The 24,805-nt window shown below is 41.3% G+C and overlaps 1 protein-coding gene across 2 annotated transcripts in view; it reads right to left on the bottom strand.

Annotated features, from left to right (window-relative positions):
- The window catches only part of fgf14 (fibroblast growth factor 14), a 297,252-nt gene that overhangs the window by 105,150 nt on the left and 167,297 nt on the right, over positions 1-24,805 (bottom strand). Inside the window, exon 1 of one of the 2 annotated variants that reach the window (XM_029703649.1) lies at positions 1,239-1,296. The exons of the other annotated variant lie outside the window; for it this stretch is intronic. The gene's annotated coding sequence lies outside the window, so the exon portion shown is untranslated. Of the gene's footprint in view, positions 1-1,238; positions 1,297-24,805 lie in introns of those variants that run through there. 2 annotated transcript variants of the gene reach the window in all.

Genomic DNA, 24,805 nt, shown 5'->3' with positions numbered 1-24,805 from the left:
AGGAGTCGACACAGCATGTGGGGATAGATAAGCCTTTCCTTCACCGAGTGGAGACATAAACTTATCTAAAACATACATGTAGAGAGTCTCTACAGCAGTAATGCAAGCAACGGTCTGAATCCATATAATATCTATGTTGAATATGTCTATGCCATGGTGAAAGATAAGCTTGGGTAGGATTCTCAACAGGAAATTCAAAATGATATCAAGCTGCATAGCATGTGAGCTACCTTCAGATAGTGCTTGCCAATAAATAATTGAGCATACCTGCATGTCTAAACCAGATTACCATACTACATTCAGATACTGATGAGGATTCTGCTGCAAAACCAACCCCCCACTCCCATTGAGGTAATAAAGTACCAGTAAATTTGACATTTTAATATTAGACAAAGAAACCTTGTTATAAGACATTATAAAAGCTAATACATACTTATAACAAGTCATAAAGCATTATACCTGAATGCTTTAAGTAAATATTTACCAAGTGTTTTCTACTCTTTCTGCTGTTCTATTCGTTACTGTCCTGTAGATAGAAAGTTGAGCACATACCTACATGTCTTTTCCTTCGGAAAGTGTGGGACTCCATGGCCGACCCATTCCAACCCCTAGCAGGCTAAGAGCCCTTCTTTACTGCATGGGATCTGACCTGGAATGATTTCTGCCCCATTTATACAGCTTATACTAGGAGATAACGTTGTTAGTGTGAACTGACAGTCCGCCCCAAACTGTTCAAATTAATTTGTCACTTATGCGCTCTTTAAGGTGGGGAAATAAGGAAGAAGAGTAAAGTTTGTTTTCTGTTTAAAACTGACGTATTGCACCAATACCGACTGAAACTACAGTGGGACTGTCATACTCAACTACACTGTATGACTGAAGTTTCAAAAATCAAATCAAATTGACATCAGACACTACTAGGGCACCCAAATCAACTGTGACAACACATCATTGCTAAATCGACAGATATTCTAAACTTGATGAGAATTGGCCAAAAAAGAAACAACAGAAATAGCAGAGTTGGTCTTGTTAGTATACTAAAACCTGTTACCACCACTGTGGATGTCAGTAACAACCCCCCACCCCCTCCCCACGGGAAGAACAATGCACATATTGGGATCTAAGATGCAGGGAGGAAAACAAAAAGCCAGACAAGAGGAAGACTATAAAGCTAACTGATCCATTAGGGCTGGATTCACTTATCAAATCTTCTTCCTCAGAATTACGTTAGTGCTTACGAGATGTCCTGCCGCAGAGGAACAGAAAATGTCAGCGGATGGGACTTCAATAAACAAGGCTGTAGATTATTCCTACTAATTTGAGTCGCTCCGGGGGCCTCTCCTCTCTCCTAGTCCCCTCCCTGATGGGGTAAATTGTAAATTGGGAGTCAGAACATTTTCAGGGTCGAGACTGAGATGAGAAAAACGAGAAATGATTTTGCTTAGAAGAGAATTAAGTCATTTCGTTCCCTTCTTTCTATCGCTCTTTGCTAAACTGTAGGGTTTAATCTAAGTCTTGAAATGTCACTAGTCCATCCAGTGAGGCAATCAGATGCAGGGTCTTTAAAAATAACTGGCTTAGCCAGCAAAACATGGCCGTGTGTGTGTTTGTGTCCACTTGTGCCCGCACGTGTGTGTGCCCGCATCTGTGTGTGGATGTGTACCTTCTTGCATGTGCGCATGTGTGTGTGTTTTGTTTGAGAAGTCTAATACTCTAAGCTAATCAGGTATTCTAGATGTGGGGGGTTGTACATAAGCAGCTTATGAAGAAAATGAAAATGGAGCAAGCTTCTTAAGTGGTGCTTAAACTGCTCTCATAATATTCTGAGTGAAAAAGTGTATGTGAATGAGGTACTAGGAGGTAGTCCTTAGATTAACTGCATTTTTTCTGTGAGTCCATATTAGTGTTTCATATTGGTGTGTGCAAAATGACACAGGGACTGCTTCACCTTCAAAACACAATCTAATCGATATAATGGAATGGACTAATTATACAGCAATAATACAAATGAGATCGTGGGTAAAAAGTTCTACGACAATTGATTGCGTTGAAAAAGGAGACCCATATATTAGCCCTAAACTTCAATTCAGAGCCCAATCAAATCACCATGAATTATACAAGAATGCATTTTTGTTGTTGTTTTACAATAATTGATAATTGAAAAGATTATAACGCCTAATTAATTTCCATGGAAATGGGCAATAAAATGATCAAAGTGTATCGTACATAATAGCAAGCTCTAAAATATGTTGCAAAACATTGGGAACGTGAAGAAATTATCTTTTATTGGGCAACATATTACTGTTACTATACATCCCATCTGGACAAACAGGTACAAATGAACAAGGTGATGGCATCTCCCAAAAAGACTGCAACAACAAGAATTCTTTCAAGGCATAGATGCTCTTATTTATTAAAAAGCTGACGCGTTTCGACCTCAATCGGTCTTTATCAAAGCTTGCCTACAAATATCATTCTAATCGTCCGCCATACAGTACATCTGAGTTCACACTGCCCGGTTCATATTAAGTTGATTACAGATATTACACCTCGAAAGGCAAGTCATGGTAAGAACCCTCAAATACTGACACAAACATTGATTATTCACAAGCTCTCCTTCTCATAACTACTTAGAATTCAATGGGTCGGCAAACGGTTTGTTTTCCTATCGGCCGTAGCCATAAAAGCATTTAAATGCTCATCATGCATTGGCCTTTGGGCATAATAAATATGTCATTGGAGTATATTTGTAGCCACAGAACAATAAGGCTCTCTGTTGTGAGTGGGATGGAGCAACGCCCTTCTGACTGTGATAGAATTAGGGTTGCATCCCAAATGGCAACCTATTTTCTATATAGTGCACTACTTTTGACCAGAGCCCTATGGGCCCAGGTCAAAAGTAGTGCACTTCATAGGGAATAGAGTGTCATTTCAGACGCAGCCTAGGACGAACCGGAGGTGTCAACAGCCTCCAACCGAGACACTAATGAAACACAATAACCAACGGTGGCCCAGAAGGGCCAACCTATAGGCCACAGAACCATTAAATCCTAATTTGCAATCCTCCATTAACGATCAAACCACTGCTAAACTTCTCTTCACATAAAGATAACGACAGCTGGGGACATGTTTTTATACTGTTACCTGTCCAGCGACTGTGAGAGAGGGGAGAGAGATGGGGGGGGAAAGATAGGAGAAAGAAAGAGATAGGTGAAAGAGAGAAAGGCGAGAGATAGAGGGTGACACTGAGAAAGAGGGTGGAGGTTGAAAGAAAGTTGAAAATGGTGAGGGAAAGAGAGGTGGGCGGTAAGAAAGAGAGAGAGACCACACAGAGTTTGACATTCAGTTAAATTGAGAGCAAATCATAAAAACACCTCAAGTGCCTAAACAAAACAGATTACCATGGAGATAATGTTCACAGAGGACCCTGATTTTGACCAGTGCTCATAATAGGCTGTGACCGTTCTCTCCCTGTAAGCGAAAGGCCAAGTGGATCGATGCTTAATCTGTAAATTGTGGTTGTGGGGTTTTGCCATTTAATTAGACTTTTACACGTTCACAGGGAACCTGATTATAAAGGAAGGAAAGAGCACAGCTGTGTAATAATGCCAAAAGATTAGTTGGAGGCCTGCAGCAGTGCAGCCTTTACACTCAGTGATTAGTTAAGTGTCATACCTAGACTCTTCCCAATCCAATCAATCACATGTCAAGACTCAGACTGGATGTTTTTATCCATGCACGTACAGCGAGAAACTCCACTAACATTTTGATGTTATTCTTTCTCCTTGAATGGAAATAACAGAGAGAGAGGGAGAGAGATAAAAATGAGAGAGAGCAAGAGAGGCAGAATGATGACTGCAGACAGCTTGCATGCTGGTAACACACACCACTATCTTTTGCTCTCTCTTTAACACACACACGCACGCATGCACACACGCTTCCATCCTTTGATCCTATTTTAAGTCTGTAGCAGTGTAGGAACATTCCCTGTCAGCAACACTGTAGAGAGAAGTTCCTAGGAGAAGCCCAGGGCAGCGTGAGAGAATATCAATTAGCCTATACACTACACCCCTCTGGCAGACCTGAACCTGGGGGGGTGTGTGTGCAAATCCCAGGGTGCCAAGAGAATCCCAGGCTCAGGAAATGCGCTTGTGTTTCTTAAGCCATAAAAGGTCTCATAGAATAGTAATTGAGTTGAAATAAGGTCAGCCTTCGTTTGAGAGACGCCCATTACCATGCAGAATTATAAGCCAATTCCAACATTGGAACAACAGGATATGATCTTAGTTTGTGCATCCTCTGTAATACAATAAACACACTGATGCGCGTTAATGCTGAAACATACATCTTGAATAATAAAGAAACAACCTATATCGAACATACATTTTGCTCCAAGGGTGGTTGAACAGCTTTAAGGTGAGCATAGCCTATACAGGCTTTGTATGCCTCCCCATATTCTATAGTAGAGCAGCAGACATCACACCCTTCCTCTGATAACTACCCTAGTGTGTTGATTTCTCCCACACGCTTCACATACATGCCTGACACACACACACACACACACACACACACAAGTACGTACACACTCACTCACACACGCACACACGTCTCACACATAGGCCTCTCTCCTGAACAAGCACAATGCTATCAAATAGCATCAAACAAACACAGAGCCCGGGAAAGACCTCTAGAGACGGCTACCACTGAGCCTTCAGGAATTCCACCCACACACACAAACACACACACACTGAAGATGCAAACACACACAGACATACTCAGCACGCATACACACTCAGCATTCAGGTATTCAGCATGCTTACACACAAATACACACTAAGCACTAAGTACACACAAAGCACACTAAGCACTAAGAAATTCAGCTTGCATGCACCCATACACTGAAGGACACTGCACAGGAACACGCTACCACAGTATCAGCAGATAAAGAGATACTCCCATTAGGATCAGTGTAATATAATGTTACAGTAATAGCCATCCAAAAGCTGCTTAGTCCACCACTGTGGATAATCCTCCTGCAGAACTATGTTCAACGACACAGGGCTTAGGTATTGTAAAGGCAGATATATTGTATTAAAACGTATTACTAATATTTCTGTGGCAGTCATGAAAGGTCATGCAAAGGTTAATTAAGATAACTGCTTTTAGCATCTCCGGGCCTCCACGCATACAAGCTGCTGATGCGTGCCTTAGGAACATTTACATGTCAAAAAAGTCAAATAAAACAATTTAATATACACTATCACAATAAATCCATTATTTATTTTAGGCAGGTCTAAAGAAACATGATATGTAGAAAGTATATTTCAGAAGAAGAGAATATGAGTTGATCCACTCTATGTTATCTGGTTATGCTCCATGCCATAGGCTGAAGGCTTGTTGATTTAGCAGACAATATATGCTTATAAGTCCCGTTCCATTATTTTATATTATATGATTTTATAGTAAGAAGAATATAATTGAATTTAGCAGAATAAGATGGAAATAATATTTTTCCATTCCAGAGCAAGTGCGCATATGAAGTACCTACAGTATGTTGAGTATAAAAGTGATCATTTAAAACAGGTACTACAACTTTAGTTGTGAATGATACAAACCGTAGAATATCTTAGAAATCAAAACACACAGTATATGGGCTGCATGATGCGACTGTAGGCTATTGATATAACGTTACAGTAATAAGCAGCTTTATGATATAGAGCATGTGTAATGGCGCCAGAGGGGATGGCTGACATTTTATGGGGCTCCTAACCAACTGTGCTATTTTGTTAATTTATTTGCATTGTTTGTAACTTATTTGCATTGCTGCAACCGTCTCCTATGACCGAAAAGGGCTTCTAGACATCAGAACAGTGATTACTCACCTCGAACTGTACAAAGATTTTTTCTTTAACGACGCAAAGGATATACTGCTTTCTCGAGACCAGGCCCAAACCACCGTCATTTGCGTGAAGAAAAGACGGATAAAAAGAGGCCGAGTGAGAATACATAGGCGAGTGAATAAACTTCCACTACCACCCGTACTATTGGCCAATGTGCAATCACTGGAAAATAATTAAATAATTTGGATTATCTACGATTAAGAATATCCTACCAACAGGACATTAAAAACTGTAATATCTTATGTTTCACCGAGTCGTGGCTGAACGACGACACGGATACTATAGAGCTGGCTGGGTATTCCATACATCGGCAGGACAGAGAAGCTACGTCTGGTGTCTATTTGTAAATAACAATTGGTGCGCGATTTCTAATATTAAAGAAGTCTCGCCTGAGGTAGAGTACCTCATGATAAGCTATAGACCACAATATCTACCAAGAGAGTTCTCATCTATATTATTTGTAGCCGTCTATTTTCCACCACAAACCAATACTGGCACTAAGACCGTAATCAACGAGCTATATAAGACCATAAGCAAACAAGAAAATGCTAATCCAGAAACGGCGCTCCTAGTGGCCGGGGACTTTAATGCAGGCAAACTTAAATCGGTTTTACCAAATTTCTACCAGCATGCCACATGTGCAACCACAGGGAAAAAAACTCTAGACCACATTTACCCCAAACACAGAAGCCGTCCATTTGGCAAATCTGACCATAATTCTATCCTCCTGATTCCTGCTTACAAGCAAAAACTAAAGCAGGAAATACCAGTGACTCGCTCAATACAGAATTGGTCAGATGACGTGGATGCTACGCTACAGGACTGTTTTGCTAGCACAGACTGGAATATGTTTCGGGCTTCATCCAGTGGCATTGAGGAGTATACCACCTCAGTCAACGGCTTCATCAATAAGTGCATTGACGATGTCGTCCCCACAGTGACCATACGTACATATTCCAACCAGAAGCCATCCGCACTGAGCTAAAGGCTAGATCTGCCGCTTTCAAGGAGCGGGACACTAATCCAGACGCTTTTAAGAAATCCCGCTATTCCCTTAAACGAACAATCAAACAGGCAAATCGTCAATACAGGACTAAGATTGTATCCTACTACACCGGCTCTGATGCTCGTCGGATGTGGCAGGGATTGGAAACTATTACAGACTACAAAGGGAAATCCAGCCGCGAGCTGCCCAGTGACACGAGCCTACCAGACGAGCTAAATGCCTTTTATGCTCGCTTTGATGCAAGCAACACTGAAGCATGCATGAGAGCACCAGCTGTTCCGGATGACTGTGTGATCACTATATCGGTAGCCGATGTGAGCAAGACCTTTAAACAAGTCAACATTCACAAAGCCGCAGGGCCAGACGGATTACCAGGACGTGTACTCAAAGCATGAGCGGACCAACTGGCAAGTGTCTTCACTAACATTTTCAACCTCTCCCTGACTGAGTCTGTAATACCTACATTTTTCAAGCAGACCACCATAGTCCCTGTGCCCAAGGAAGCGAAGGTAACCTGCCTAAATGCCCGCAGCACTCACGTCGGTAGCCATAAAGTGCTTTGAAAGGCTGGTCATGGCTTACATCAACACCATCATCCCTGAAACCCAAGACCAACTCCAATTCACATACCGCCCCAACAGATCCACAAATGCCAAAATCTCAATCACACTCCACACTGCCCTTTCCCACCTGGACAAAAGGAACACCTATGTGAGAATGCTGTTCATTGACTTAAGCTCAGCGTTCAACACCATAGTGCCCACAAAGCTCATCACTAAGCTAAGGAACATGGGACTAAACACCTCCCTAAGCACTTGGATGCTTGACTTCCGGACAGGCCGCCCCCAGGTGGTAAGGGTAGGCAATAACACAGCTGCCACGCTGATCCTCAAAAATGGGGCACCTCTGAGGTGCATGCTTAGTCTCCTCCTGTGCTCCCTGTTCACCCACGACTGCGTGGCCAAACACGACTCCAACACCATCATTAAGTTTGCTGACGACACAACAGTGGTGGGCCTGATCACCAGCAACGATGAGACAGCCTATAGAGAGGAGGTGCCAGGACAACAACCTCTCCCTTAATGTGAGCAAGACAAATGAGCAGATTGGTGTCCACATCACCAACGAACTATCCTGTTCCGAACACACCAAGACATTTGTGAAGAGGGCATAACAACACCTTTTCCCCCTTAGGAGAATGAAAAGATTTGGCATGGGTCCCCAGATCCTCAAAAGGTTTTACAGCTGCCCCATTGAGAGCGTCCTGACCGGTTGCATCACCACCTGGTATGGCAACTGCTCGGCATCTGACCGTAAGGCACTACAGAGGGTAGTGAGTACAGCCCAGTACATCACTGGGGCCAAGCTTCCTACCATCCAGGACCTATATACTAGGCAGTGCCAAAAAATTGTCAAAGACTCCAGTCACCCAAGTCATAGACTGTTCTCTCTGCTACCGCATGGCAAGCGGTTCCGGAGCGTCAAGTCTAGGACCAAAAGGCTCATTAACAGCTTCTACCCCAAAGCCATAAGACTGCTGAACAATTAATCAAATGGCCACCTGGGCCATTGAAATTGACATGCCCCCCCAACCCCCTTTGTTTTTACACTGCTGCTACTCGCTGTTTATCATCTATGCATAGTCACTTTACCTCTACCTACATGTACAAAATAACTAGACTAACCTGTACCCCGCACATTGACTTGGTACTGGTACCCCCTGTATATAGCCTCGTTATTGTTATTTTTATTGTGTTACTTTTTATTTATTTTTTACTAATTTTACTTTAGTTTATTAAGTAAATATTTTCTTAACTCTATTTCTTGAACTGCATTGTTGGTTAAGGGCTTGTAAGTAAGCATTTCACTGTAAGGTCTACACCTGTTGTTTTCAGAGCATGTGACAAATAACATTTTATTTTATTTGATGATTTGAGAAAGTTGCGAAAAAGCTTGCGCTCTGCCTCAGGCTGCAAACACGGTTCTATCATCAAGTGAACATCAAGTGAACACCCATCAAGTGAACATCAAGTGAACACCCATCAGACTATTCTCAATTTAAGCCTGTCTTTACTAATATGTCAAATTAGTTTCAAATTAGAATGGCCCATTATCAAATTGGCAGGAACAACGGCAGGGGAAAAATACATGTCATCCATATGCACTGCACTCGAACAGCGAATGGAGGCCACTTTCCAGCTGGTTAGTTTTTCAATCATGCTGGGTAGGCTATTCCGGTTATTTCACTCATTGCATCAACCACTGTTTAGGAGCATGCAGCCACTCCCTGCACGAAGGGTGATATTTCACTGAAACGCTGTATGCCATGGGCTCTCCAACCCAGTTCCTGCAGCTACCCAGTACTTAATTTGGGAAACAAAGTGAAATCGATAGTAACATGTTTTCACAATGAAACATATTTCATTAAACTGACAACCCCTATTTCTGCACGCTTGAGAAAGGAATGAAGGAGAGAAAGGAGGAGATGGAAAAGCAAGGTGGTGAGATATTCTGTAGCTAAACGTAATGTGTCAGCCTATTTATTATGAAAATATAAAAAAAATGCTACTAGGCTATTCAAAATCACATACAAAATTCACTACATTTGCAGGCTAACTCTGGAAGCCGCCCTGCACAATCAATGAACCAATCGCCTAGGCCTATAAGTTCTCTCCCAGACTCATGGATAAAAAGTTTGGAGCTTAGCATAAGGTAACCAGTCCATCCATTATGCATAATAATCCAGTCGACACATGTGATTACTAGACTTTGTTTAATTTTGGAGTAGGCCTATAGGCTAGAACAATTATTTACCAAAGTCATCAAAAATCTTTTTTTAAATTGTTTTTCTGCTGTGCATAATATGTGGTAAGTTATGGTTTGTATAATGGCACAATCATTATTTTAATTCCGTTTTTTTTCAGGCTTGGGCTCCTATCCACTACATGACTAAAAGTACAGTTGAAATCGGACGTTTATATACACTTAGGTTGGAGTCATTAAAACTCGTTTTCAAATTTCTTGTTAACAAACTATAGTTTGGCAAGTCGGTTGGGCACATCTACTTTGGGCATGACACGAGAATTTTTTCCAACAATTGTTTATTTCAGTTATAATTCACTATATCACAATTCCAGTGGGTCAGAAGTTTACATACACTAAGTTGACTGTGTCGTTAAACAGCTTGGAAAATTCCAGAAAATGTCATGACTTTAGAAGCTTCTGATAGGCTAATTGACATCATTTGAGTCAATTGGAGGTGTACCTGTGGATGTATTTCAAGGCCTACCTTCAAACTCAGTGCCTCTATGCTTGACATCATAGGAAAATCAAAAGAAATCAGCCAAGACCTCAGAAAAATAATTGTAGACCTTCACAAGTCAGGTTCATCTTGGGGAGCAATTTCCAAACGCCTGATGGTGTCACATCCTGACCAGTTTAGGTATTAATTGTATTGTAGTTTGGTCAGGACGTGGCAGAGGGTATTTGTTTTGGTTGGTTCGGGGTGGTTGGTTGTGTTTAGGGTGTGTGGTTTGTTAGTTCTGGGTGTTGGGTATGTTCTAGGTTGTATTTTCTACGTTCTGTCTAGTTTAGTTTTTCTATGTTTAGGTTTGGGTGTGAACTCTCAATTGGAGGCAGGTGTTTCTATTTTCCTCTGATTGAGAGTCCTATATATAGGTATGTGTTTGGGGTTGTTAATTGTGGGTAGTTGTATTTCGTACTGCTGTTATTATTGTAGCCTGTGAAACTGTCGGTCTGTCGTTCTTTCTTTTCTTGTTTTCCGTGTTCACGCTTATTTAATAAATTATAATGATGAGCACGCAACCCGCTGCGCCTTGGTCCTCTCTCTCCTACGACAGCCGTTACAGAAGGTACCACGTTCATCTGTACAAACAATAGAACACAAGTATAAACACCATTGGACCACGCAGCCGTCATACCGCTCAGTAAGGAGATGCGTTCTGTCTCCTAGAGATGAACCTACTTTGGTGCAAAAAGTGCAAATCAATCCCAGAACAACAGCAAAGAACCTTGTGAAGACGCTAGAGTAAACAGGTACAAAAGTATCTATATCCACAGTAAAATGGGTCCTATATGGACATAACCTGAAAGGCCGCTCAGCAAGGAAGAAGCCACTGCTCCAAAACCACCATAAAAAGCCAGACTACGGTTCGCAACTGCACATGGGGACAAAGATCATACTTTTTGGAGAAATGTCCTCTGGTCTGATGAAACAAAAATAGAACTGATTGGCCATAATGACCATCGTTATGTTTGGAGGAAAAAGGGGGAGGCTTGCAAGCCGAAGAATACCATCCCAACCGTGAAGCACGGGGGTGGCAGCATCATGTTGTGGGTGCGCTTTACTGCAGGAGGGACTGGTGCACTTCACAAAATAGATGGCATCATGAGGTAGGAAAATGATGTGTATTTATTGAAGCAACATCTCAAGACATCAGTCAGGAAGTTAAAGCTTGGTCGCAAATGGGTTTTCCAAATGGACAATGACCCCAACCATACTTCCAAAGTTGTGGCAGAATGGCTTATGGACAATGAAGTCAAGGTATTGGAGTGGCCATCACAAAGCCCTGACCTCAATCCTATAGAACATTTGTGGACAGAACTGAAAAAGCGTGTGCGAGCAAAGAGGCCTACAAACCTGACTCAGTTACACCAGCTCTGTCAGGAGGAATGGGACAAAATTCACCCAACTTACTGTAGGAAGCTTATGGAAGGCTACCCGAAATGTTTGACCCAAGTTAAACAATTTAAAGGCAATGCTACCAAATACTAATTGAGTGTATGTAAACTTCTGACCCACTGGGAATGTGATGAAAGAAATAAAATCTGAAATAAATCATTCTCTCTACTATTTTTCTGACATTTCACATTCTTAAAATAAAGTGGTGATCCTAACTGACCTAAGACAGGGAATTTGTACTAGGATTAAATGTCAGGAATTGTGAAAAACTGAGTTTAAATGTATTTGGCTAAGGTGTATGTAAACTTCCGACTTCAACTGTAAGTGCCCACTTTGTTTGTTTCACAATGTTATTTTCATTTTGGTTTCTCTCAAGTTAATCTAAAGGTTTATTTTCTACATCGACATGTCAAACTGTTGTTGATGTGTACACCTGCTTGTCGAACATCTCATTCCAAAATCATGAGCATTAATTAAGTGATAATGCCCGAGAAGCCAGTGTTTGGAGGATATATTAGCGTGGATGTTGTTAGGCCCGAGAGGAAGTGCCAATATATCCTCCAAACACCGGCTTCGAGGGCATTATCACTTTTATACAACACGTTACCAACACATTCAAATAATAAATGACATATTTTCATTAAAAACGTTATTTTGATGAATTTATTCATACTATTTCATCCTTCCACAAGATATAGTCCCAACACAAATCTAGGGTTTTTACCCAAGCCGGCTGGTCGTTCATTCTATCGGTTCGGTTGCTAGAGATGCGACCCAGTCGTTCAGTCTTTTTGTTTTGCATTTATGTACGCAACCCAGTCGTTTGTTCTAAATATTCCATTGCCATACTGGCTGGCAACGTTCTTATCCATTGTTTGCTAGCTAGCCAACTACGGCTAACTTACAGTCACGTTAAACAGTGCCAACAGAATAACAACAGTAGCTGGGTTTGAATTGGTTTAAGCTGTTTTCTAGTGACATTTATTTGGATAAATCCATAACAATGAGCTAATGACGCACAATTTCACCTGGAATAAAACATGTGCTCTCTCCTCAGGACACTGTTGTTCACAGGAGTTAGCCAACAACACAGCTAACACAATCACTTTAAAACCTGTTGGGGCTAGGGGGCAGTATTGACAATTTTGGAAAAAATATGTGCCCATATTAAACTGCCTCCTACTCAAACTCAGAAGCTAGGATATGAATATTATTAGTAGATTTGGATAGAAAACACTCTGAAGTTTCTACAACCGTTTGAATGGTGTCTGTGAGTATAACAGAACTCATATGGCAAGCAAAAACCTGAGAGAAATCCTACCAGGAAGTGGAAATCTGGATGCATGGGCTCTCTTCAAGTCGTTTCCTATTGAATACACAGTGACGTAGTAATAATTGTGCACTTCCTACGGCTTCCACTAGATGTCGACAGTCTTTACAAAGTTGTTTGAAGCTTCTACGATGAACAGAGCCCGAATGACAAGGAGGGGAAGTTGTTGAGGCAGGGGGTGACATCACTTCTTGGAGCGCGTTCATGAGGATGGATCCCTCCCATTCCAAAACCTTTTTCAAGACACAGGAACCGTCCGGTTGAAATATTATTGAATCTTCACGTTCTGAAGGCCCTAAAGATTGATGTTTTACAACGTTTGACATGTTTGAACGAACGTAAATACAACTTTTTTTAACTTTTCGTCGCGACATCGTCCGCGCGCTTTCTACACTTGGAGTAGCTTACTGGACGCACGAACAACAAGGAGTTATTTGGACATAAATGATGGACTTTATCGAACAAAACAACATTTGTTGTGAACCTGGGATTCCTGGAAGTGCCTTCTGATGAAGATGATCAAAGGTAAGGGAATATTTCTAAAAGAATGTATGATTTTAGATGACTCCAAGATGGCGGCTATCTGTATAGCCTAGTGTATTTTTCTGAGCTCAGTACTCAGATTATTGCAAAGAGTGCTTTCCTCGTGAAGCTTTTTTGAAATCTTTCATAGCGTTTGCATAAAGGAGATGTTCATCTATAATTCTTTGAATGACAGTTTAATTTTGTATCAATGTTTATGACAAGTATTTTTGTAAATTGTGGCGCTGATTCAGTTGCTAGGAAAATGGCTGTGTGGTTGTTTTTGTCGATGTACTCTCCTAACATAATCTAATGTTTTGCTTTCGCTGTAAAGTCTTTTTGAAATCGGACAACATGGTTTGATTGAGGAGAAGTGTATCTATAAAATGGTGTAAAATAGTCATATGTTTGAGAAATTGAAGTTACAGCATTTATGAGGTATTTGTATTTCGCGCCACGCGATTCCACTGGCTGTTGACTAGGTGGGACGGAGGTTAAACTGAAGCTGGAAAGACTGCAAATTAGCTGCACTTCATTTCATTTCATCTTTTTTGAATTGACATTTCTTGGTATATATCTATAAAAATTATGCCAGCTGATTCATGATTTCAACTGGCTGAGAGACGCTGCCTGTCTGTCTGCTTCGTCCCGACTCCTGACACATTCATTACTATGGGACAGCTGGAGATAAGAATTTGAATATTGAAACAATGTTGCAAATGTTGGAGAGACAGACAGCAAGGTTTATATAAATCTCCACTGTTGAAAACTAAATGTTAGTCTCAAAGAAATGTGAGATAATGTCTAGATGCTTTTTATAGTGGAGATCAGTTTATTAATTGCCTTGCTGGGCTGATGAGACAGTGGATTGCACAGTCAGATCGAACAGAGTAAATATGCATTTTAAAGTCATAGATGCTGGTAACTTGTGGAATAGACACCGGCTGGAATGCGGTTTTAATCAATCAGCATTAGACCCATCCATTGTATAATATGGAGTTGGTAACCCTTTACTGCTATAATAGTCTCCACTCTTATGGGAAGGCTTTCCACTAGATGTTGGAACATTGTTGCGGGGACTTGCTGTAACGATGTGCGCTAAGAGTTGGGAAACAAGTTCAGGGCGTGAGTGATTTAATCAATAAACGAAACATAAAACAAAACAAGAAACACGAACAACGCACAGACAGGAAACAGAAACAATGATGCCTGGGGAAAGAACCAAAGGGAGTGACATATATATGGAAGGTAATCAGGGAAGTGATGGAGTCCAGGTGAGTCTGACGACGCGCAAGTGTGCATAATGATGGTGACGGGTGTGCGCCATAACGAGCAGCCTGGTGACCTAGAGGCCGGAGAGGGAGCACACACGACACTTGCTTCCATTCAGCCATAAAAGCATTAGTGAGGTCAGGCACTGATGTTGGGTGATTAGGCCTGGCTCGCAGACGGCCTTCCAATTCATCCCAAAGGTGTTCGATGGGGATGATGTCAGGGCTCTGTGCAGGCCAGTCAAGCTCTTCCACACCGATCTCGACAAACCATTTCTGTATGGACCTCACTTTGTGCATGGGGGCATTGTCATGCTGAAACAGGACAGGGTTTTTCCCCAAACTTTTGCCACAAAGTTGGAAGCACAGAATAATTTAGAATGTCATTGTATGCTGTAGCGTTAAGATTTCCCTTCATTGGAACTAATGGGCCTTGCCCGAACCATGAACAATAGCCCCAGACCATTATTCCTCCTCCACCAAACTTTACAGTTGTCACTATGCATTGGGGCAAGCAGCATTCTCCTGGTATCAGCCAAATCCAGATTCCTTCGTCGGACTGCCAGATGGTGAAGTGTGATTCATCATCCCAGAGAACGCATTTCCAATGCTCCAGAGTCCAATGGTTACGAGCTTTACACCACTCCAGCCGATGCTTGGCATTGCACATGGTGATCTTAGGCTTGTGTGTGGCTGCTCGGCCATGGAAACCCATTTCATGACGCTCCTGACAAACAGTTGTTGTGCTGATGTTGCTTCCAGATACAGTTTTGAAATTGTTAGTGAATGTTGCAATCGAGGACAGTACATTTTTACACACTACGCACTTCAGCACGTGGCGGTCCCGGTCTGTGAGCTTGTATGGCCTACTCCTTCGCGGCTGAGCCGTTGCTCCTAGATGTTTCCACTTCACACTAACAGCACTTACAGTTGACTGGCGCAGCACTACCATGGCAGAAATTGGAAAAACTGACTTAGCTAGCATCCTATGACGGTGCCCGATTGAAAGTCAGCTCTTCAAGGCCATTCTACAGCTAGTGTTTGTCTATGGGGATTGCATGGCTGTGTGCTCAATTTTAAACACCTGTCAGCAATGAGGGTGGCTATTTCCAATGTTTGTCTATGGGGATTGCATGGCTGTGTGCTCGATTTTATACACCTGTCAACAATGAGTGTGATTAATAATAGCAGAATTCAATTGCTTTTGCATTGATGTCAGAGTGGTTAGAGGGACAATAGAGCCCTGTTTTAACAGGACATTAGCAACCTGATGGTTGTTAGTGAGTTGGGTACTACCAAACCATGTCCAGAGTGCCTAACAGGAGATTACCATGACTCAGCGGTCACGTGGAAATTTACTACGGTCATGACTTATGACTGCCAGTGTTGCGGTAACATGATCACCCCAACAGCCCTAATTACTAATGCCTTGTCTGGACTGCTTGTTTCTTTCTAGCCAGACAGAACCAGTGTAATACAGTGGTTCAGGACTGGGTCATGTTCATTAGGCACCAATTGGAAGAAAATGGCCTGAAACCGAGAGGGACTACCTGTACTTGCTCAATGAGAAATGCTCATGTTTGTTTTCTGTAGCATGCTATAATGAACACTACCCTGTCAAGGTGGAAACAGTCATTCAATAGTATTATCAATATGACTTCTCTACTCAGGTGTGATTTCAATGGAAGATTTGTGTGTTACACATGCAGATCTTGGGGTGTTAGCATTCAATACCCTAGCTGTCAGGAGCATCGTAAGAAGTGGACCAAAACGCAGCGGGTACGTGAATGCTCATCTTCCTTATTTATTTGGAAAAACGTGAATACTTAACAAAAATAATAAACACCGACGAAGACAGTCCTGTAAGGCTATACATGGAACAACTACCCACAAACACAGTGACAAAAACCCCTTACTTAAATATGGCCTCCAATTAAAAGCAACGAAGAACAGTTGCTTCTAATTGAAGACAAAACCAAAAACCCTGAACATAGAAATAGACTAAATAGACACAGACATAGAAATATACTAACATAGAACATTGCCCCAAAAAAAACGAAACACACTAAACAAACACCCCCTGCCACGCCCTGACCAAACTACATTAACAAACAACCCCTTTTACTGGTCAGGACGTGACACTAGCTGACCATATATATATATATTTTTTACTGAAAGTAAAAATTAAATATGTCATTATGTGACACGCTTAGACTTGTTAGTTAATTAGCATTTTTGATGTTTATGATGTATACTCAATACTTCCTATTATGGCAAGCATCATGAACATATGACATTAATTTCCTCTGACAGGTCTTGATTGAGATTTTTAGCCAGAGCTAATTCAGGACAGCTCTATGGTTATTGCTCTGAGACTATGGAATGCTAATTAGTCAGTAATGACCACAGTTATGGGCCTGACAGTCATTAATTGTGACCACACTTTGACCACACTCAACCTTTTGTTCTGATGAGTGCCATCATGCCTAGATGTAGACAATGTACAAATGCAAACACTGTGTGTGTGTGTCTCAAGAGATATCTCAGATCCCCATCGTCTGAGCAGAGACAGGTAATGGGGGTGAAAGGGGCCAGAGAGAGTGTGGTGATTAGTCAGAAGAGAGGAAGTTAATACTCTCCAGTCTGATAGCAGTCTTTACCACACACACACACACACACACACACACACACACACACACACACACACACACACACACACACACACACACACACACACACACACACACACACACTTACACAGGCATTACAGCACACTCAGCTCTGACTAGCCAATATCTGCATTTCAAATGTTACAAAGGTTTTTAATTAAAGATTTTATTTCCAAAACACTATATCCACCAAATTTTCACATTTGTGTTTTTTCATCAGAAATGATTGCTTATGGGCAGCTTCATGTGTGTGCAAGATATTAATATTTTCAGATTTTTTAAATCATAGATTTTAGATGTGTATGCAAAATGCTATGTATCCTTTGTTTAGCTCGAAAGGAATCAGTGTTTCCCCTATGTTCACCGTGGCCGCCACTCCCAAAAATATGATGTAAAATGTATACTGTATATACTTTTATACCAAACATTATACCAAACATTAGGAACACCTTCCTAATTTTGAGATGCAGTCACATGAATGAAGCAAACTTACTCATGAATTAGTTATGAATGACGAATAAGCTAAATCATGCAAATATAACTTGTCTGTTTATAAGAGAACTAACGGGACTGCCCCGGTGGAGCACCTGATCGACATGTGTACTTGGTGCATTGAGTTGGTTGGAACCTCTCCAGCGCACTGATAATAAAGGATTATTAATTTAATATTGACTTTGAGTGTCCCTGAGTTAAATTTCCACGACAATTTGGCATTTTTGATTCTGCCTGCAGAGCTTTCCAGTGGGGTTCTGTGAGGAAAAACGTTGGTGCATTTTATGAAGAGTGAGGGAAATTCCCATCTAACCAAAAGAGGACGAGACCCGCCCAGACCAGACCCTTATTGTGAGCAGCCAAGGAGGAGACTCATCCACAAACAATTGAGGGACGGCAACTGATTTCAGTAAGTCAATTTAAATTCATTTGTAAAATAAATATTTAAAAGAAAAGATAAAACCAATATAATTAAGGTGAATAGCGCATAAAAAGGTACCCATAGTCTTCTAGAGAGAAGGCTATTCACTAGTCTTATGGTCAAAAGACTACAGGGAGGGCGAGTAATGGTACCATGGAAAGCCCCGCTGATAGCTGCCTGTAGACATTTATTGAAGAAGTGTCTACATGGTCTGCAGCCACTACAAATAACAAGAGGTGTTTTAGAAAATGGGGTGTTATTTATATGTATAGGAAGTAGCGGCAAGAGAACCGTTGAAGATACATATGGTGCCTAGCAAATAACGACAGGAGAATCGTTGAAGATGCACATGGAGTAATAATGGAGATTACTGAGTGAGTTTGGCAATAGTACTAAGTGATTGTAGATGTGTGATTGTGGAAAGGACGTGTTAACTTCTTTCGGCTCATTGGGACGCTAACGTCCCACCTCGACAACATCCGGTGAAACAACTACCCACAAAAACCCATGAAAAAACACCCCTACTAAATAGGACCTTCAATTAGAGGCAACGAGGAACAGCTGCCTCCAATTGAAGGTCAACCCAATAAACTAAACATAGAAATATAAAAACTAGAACGAACATAGAAATATACTAACATAGAACATTAACCAAAAAACCCCGAAACACATAAAACAAACACCCCCTGCCACGTCCTGACCAAACTACAATAACAAACAACCCCTTTTACTGGTCAGGACGTGACACTGGATCATAAATGCCCTAAACTAAACTGTTGTTCTGGTCTGTCCTTTCTCGAGTTTATAGCGAAGGTGACCATAGATGGTATCTATATGCATGGAAGGGATAATTTGGCCGAGAACAGTGTGACCAACCTCTAACTGGCTGAAGTAATGGCGACAATGGCGTTCAATATGGTCCTTCACCACCTGAAACCTGAGTCCGAGCCAGCAATCTGTACACAGCATTCAGTCGAAGCTATCAACTTTTCTCATTACTTTTCTCTCAGGAGACCATGTGTAACATGAGACCATGTGGAGTGAGCATGGAGAGAGATCCAGTCCAAACTTCCCTCATGCTGCTGTTGTACTGGTAGGAAAATGGACAAGACGGTGGCGGCTCAGGTGAGAGACATTATCAAGGGCCATCCACTTTGAACATGTGCCATTGGGAGGACGAACTGAAACGCCAGAAAAAGTATTGCCAGGAGGGAGGGGGGTGGTCAACTGTGCCCGTAATTAATTTAGGGTTATCCAAAATGGTTATTTTGGGTATCATGTTGATTGTGGAGGTCTGCACACTTGCGAAATGTATAGTACTTTAGACTAGAAATGCATTGAGATGCTGATCTGTCATTAACATGCCACTAGCAACAAAATCTCCAGCTAAAATGTCATTGCCAGAATTCATAAATTAAATTGTGTAATGAAGCATATGTGTAACTGTATGAACCTTTTGATAGAATCTATAATCTAATGCTGACCTTAAAATATAATTATAATTATCACAGATTGAGTGGTAAGAGGTGGGAATGTGATGGAAAATGTTATGTTTGTGCATGTCAATTGCACGTTCCCTCAAAACCTGAGACATCTGTGGCATTGTGTTGTGTGACAAAACTGCACATTTTAGAGTGGCCTTTTATTGTACCCAGCACAAAGTGCACCTGTGTAATGATCATGTTGTTTAATTATATATGTCAGGTGAATGGATTATCTTGGCAAAGGAAAAACGCTCACTAAGAGGGATGTAAACACATTTTTGCCCAAAGTTTTTGTGCATATGGAACATTTCTGGGATCTTTTATTTCAGCTCTTGAAACATTGGACCAACACTTTACATGTTGCTTTTATATTTTTATATATATATGTATATATTTGTTATAATATTTGAATCACTCAGATAGCATAAGAACACGGTGCAAGCCATGGCAAAATGTGTAGAATTGCAGGAATTTAGCCATAAAACTGACATTTATCTCTCAGCCACATTACAAAATGTGCATGCCAATTGCAGGAAATTAGCTTCAAAACCGCTTTTTTTTCCTCTCGGCCTCATGACAAAATGTCTAGAATTTTTATTTTATTTATTTATTTAACCTTTATTTAACTAGGCAAGTCAGTTAAGAAAAAATTCTTATTTACAATGACGGCCTACCCCGGCCAAACCCGGATGACGCTGGGCCAATTGTGAGCCGCCCAATGGGACTCCCAATCACGGACGGATGTGATGCAGCCCGGATTGCAGGAAACTAGCATTAAAACAGCAACATTGGCCACGCCCACTACCACGCCTAGACTAGACAACATATCACACAAAACAACATTAGCCAGGTTAACACAGGTGTGACCAAAGACAGAGCAGAAAACAGAGGGGAGAGTAGATCAAACAGGCATACTGTAGGCCGATAGCAGGGGTGTCGAACTCAATTCCATTTCCAACCCACTCATTCAACTCTACCACAGAGGAGCTTCTCAATTGAAAAAAGACACTTAGGCTAACACCAGAATCGGAATCAATATTGAATATATATTGCATAATGTAATGTGATATGTGGACATGTTTAGACCTGTCCTGTGATCTTTTGCTCTCCTAAAGAGAACCTAACTCCTGATGTTCATTCAAACCAACACAGACTCCACTCATCACTTGGTCTGGCAGAGTGGAGTGTTCATAACATCTAAAAGAGGAACCAGAGATGGACCCCGGGGGAATAGAAGCACATTATGCTCTCCCAACAGCCCAAAGTTTTTAGATAGAATAAATAAATGTAACAAACGTAACTTAATCTCCCCACTGCTTTGGCAAGTCTGTTGAGCATTCAGAATCTATTTGTCGATGGTCTATTTATTTTAATAAACCGAGTAGTTGGGTTCCTGGATACTGATTGGCTAAAACAGCATTTAGCTGTGTGACTGTGAGACCATATACCATGACTATGACATTTAGCCTTTTCACCTTTATATCGTTGCAGCTTTTCACCTCGATAAAATGGCTACATCAACAACAGTTTGACATGCCGATGTACAAAATAAACCTTTAGATTAACTTGAGAGAAACTGAAATGAAAATAACATTGTGAAACAAACAAAGTGGGCACTTACAGTTGAAGTCGGAAGTTTACATACAGCTTAGCCAAATACATTTAAACTCAGTTTTTCACAATTCCTGACATTTAATCCTAGTAAAATGTATAGTCTTAAGTCAGTTAGGATCACCACTATATTTTAAGAATGTGAAATGTCAGAATAATAGCAGAGAATGATTTATTTCAGATTTTATTTCTTTCATCACTTTCCCAGTGGGCCAGAAGTTTACATACACTCACTTAGTATTTAGTAGCATTGCCTTTAAACTGTTTAACTTGGGTCAAACGTTTCAGGTAGCCTTCCACAACCTTCCCACAATAAGTTGGATGAATTTTGTCCCCCTTGACATTGTTGTCCTTAAGCCATTCTGCCACAACTTTGGAAGTATGCTTGGGGTCATTGTCCATTTGGGAGACCCATTTGCAACCAAGCTTTAACTTCCTGACTGATGTTTTGAGATGTTTCTTCAATATATGCACATCATTTTCCTACCTCATGATGCCATCTATTTTTCCCTCCTGCAGCAAAGCACCCCCACAACATGATGCTGCCACCCCCGTGCTTCAAGGTTGGGATGATGTTCTTCGGCTTGCAAGCCTCCCCCTTTTCCTCCAAACACAACGAAGGTCATTATGGCCAAACAGTTCTATTTTTGTTTTATCAGACCAGAGGACATTTCTCCAAAAAGTACGATCTTTGTCCCCATGTGCAGTTGCAAACCGTAGTCTGGCTTTTTTATGGCGGTTTTGGAGCAGTGGCTTCTTCCTTGCTGAGTGGCCTTTCCGGTTATGTCAATATAGGACTCGTTTTACTGTGGATATAGATACTTTGGTACCTGTTTCCTCCAGCATTTTCACAAGGTCCTTTGCTGTTGTTCTGGGATTGATTTGCACTTTTCGCACCAAGGTATGTTCATCTCTAGGAGACAGAATGCATCTCCTGACTGAGCGGTATGACAGCTGCGTGGTCCCATGGTGTTTATACTTGCGTACTATTGTTTGTACAGATGGACGTAGTACATTCAGGAGTTTGGAAATTGCTCCCAAGGATGAACCAGACTTGTGGAGGCCTACAATTTTTTTCTGAGGTCTTGGCTGATTTCTTTTGACTTTCCCATGATGTCAAGCAAAGAGGCACTGAGTTTGAAGGTAGGCCTTGAAACACATCCACAGGTATACCTCCAATTGACTCAAATTATGTCAATTAGCCTATTATAAGCTTCTAAAGCCATGACATCATTTTCTGGAATGTTCCAAGCTGTTTAAAGGCACAGTCAACTTAGTGTATGTACACCTCTGACCCACTGGAATTGGGATACAGTGAGTTAAAAGTGAAATAATCTGTCTGTAAACAATTGTTGGAAAAATTACTTGTGTCATGCACAAAGTAGATGTCCTAACCGACTTGCCAAAACTATAGTTTGTTGACAAGAAATTTGTTGAGTGGTTGAAAAACGAGTTTTAATGACTCCAACCTAAGTGTATGTAAACTTACGACTTCAACTGTACCTGCTTTACTAGCTGGTGGGCAGAAAAGGGATACATTGTGAGTTTGGAAATACAACCAAAACGGAGCTGAACGTCATTCTACAGGACTTGTATGGTTCAGTGAGAAACATGAATGCCAAAGAATATGGGATTAGCAGCTACGCTGGACTCAGGGCTGGTTTGAACTGACATATCAATGACCCACCTCTCAGTTTGGCATGGAGTATACAGAAGGACATCGAATTCGCAAAGAGCAAAAATGTGTCTGCGTAATTAAAAAGTTGAGGGAAGAGGGGCGTGACAAAGCTGCCCACCAGTGAATGGCTACATGGTATGTAACTGTTAGCTAGCTAAATCATTCTAATATACCCTGACAATATAACCAGTGACAATATAACCGGTAGCTATGTAGGCCTAACTATTAGCTAACGTTATTGTCTTAAGTTTCAGGTACACAAAAACGCTGCCAAAGATCTGCAAAATAGCTGGCCCGTCGCAGATCTACACAAACCACTGCCTTCGAACCACCATGATCCAGAAACTGTCGAATGACAGAAGCACGAGAAATAGAGGTACGAGAAATACAGAAATGTCAGAGGACACAGATTCGAAACCTCTCTTCAAAGTTACTGGAGGACAAATCTGGAAGCGGTGGATCACTATTCTCTCTGACAACACAGCAGCAGCTCCCCCTGTTTCCAGCAGCGTGGAGCCAGCAAACAGCAACATGGGCAAGCCAACAACAAACTCTAACATGGGACAATTTTTTCACTTGTGCACAAAAAATGGCAACATTCAGATCAACATGAATAAATAATTGTCATGTGTTAGTCACTGTGGAAGTGGCGCTAATGCTCGGTTTTTGCATATATTTAATGTAAGCTGGCTAGCTAGCCTGTGGTTGTTGCATAGCAGCCAGTCTAGCAACAAGACATTTGTCCGGACTACTTTTTCTAGCGGAATGAATGTATTATTAATTTATTTATTAAAGCAACATGTTCAATTTGTGTATTTCCTTGCCTTACTGTGTTGGCAACCGGTTTATAAAAGCAATAAGGCACCTCAGGGGTTAGTGGAATATGGACAAAATACCATGGCTAAGGGCTGTATACAGGCACTCCGCGTTGCGTTGTGCATAAGAACAACCCTTAGCTGTGGTATATTGGACATATACCATACCCCCTCGGGCCTGATTGCTTAATTAACACAGTGGAGGGCAGATAACAAGCAGCACAGGTGGACTTCTCTCCACACCCCAGACATTTCCAAACATCCTATTTTAAATTCAAAGGCACCATGTTTAATTACACAAACAACTTCAACTCAATCGGACATAGTGTGAGTTGTTGTATCTCTCCAGCTGCACAGTAGGGCTACCCACGGCACGAGGCCAAATCCACTGTCCTCAAACTGAACGGGACAAGTTCAGTCCCTGACACACAGGAACACATCACAATGCCATTCTCCCCAGCCCACAGGCTTATCTCGGAAAGCCAATACAACATCTGCAAACAGAGAATTAGTCAGATTAAACCATTGCGGAGGTGGGGTGCGATAGAGAGAGAGAGAGAGAGAGAGAGAGAGAGAGAGAGAGAGAGAGAGAGAGAGAGAGAGAGAGAGTGTGTGTGTGTTGGTGTTGTGTGTGTGTCAATACAACATTCCAAACTGCTGTGATAATCAGAGTTGGCCAGAGTTTCAGAAACATCAGGAATTGGGGAGAACAATTTTGGAGAATACAAAAGGGGTACTCAGGGTTTTAATTCCTGATTGAATTGAGGAAGATTCCTGTTCGTAGGCTTTTTAATGTTTCTGAAAAGGGACACAAATTCCATAAAGGGTTTATATAAAGAGGATGACTGCCATCACATATGAATTTATCTAAGAACCAAAAGAGCTGGTTAAAGCAGGGTATTCT

Source organism: Salmo trutta, chromosome 20, assembly GCF_901001165.1.
Source record: "Salmo trutta chromosome 20, fSalTru1.1, whole genome shotgun sequence".
Taxonomy (NCBI): Eukaryota; Metazoa; Chordata; class Actinopteri; order Salmoniformes; family Salmonidae; genus Salmo; species Salmo trutta.
Note: the sequence above shows the minus strand (reverse complement) of the source record. Positions and strands in the feature narration are given on the sequence as shown.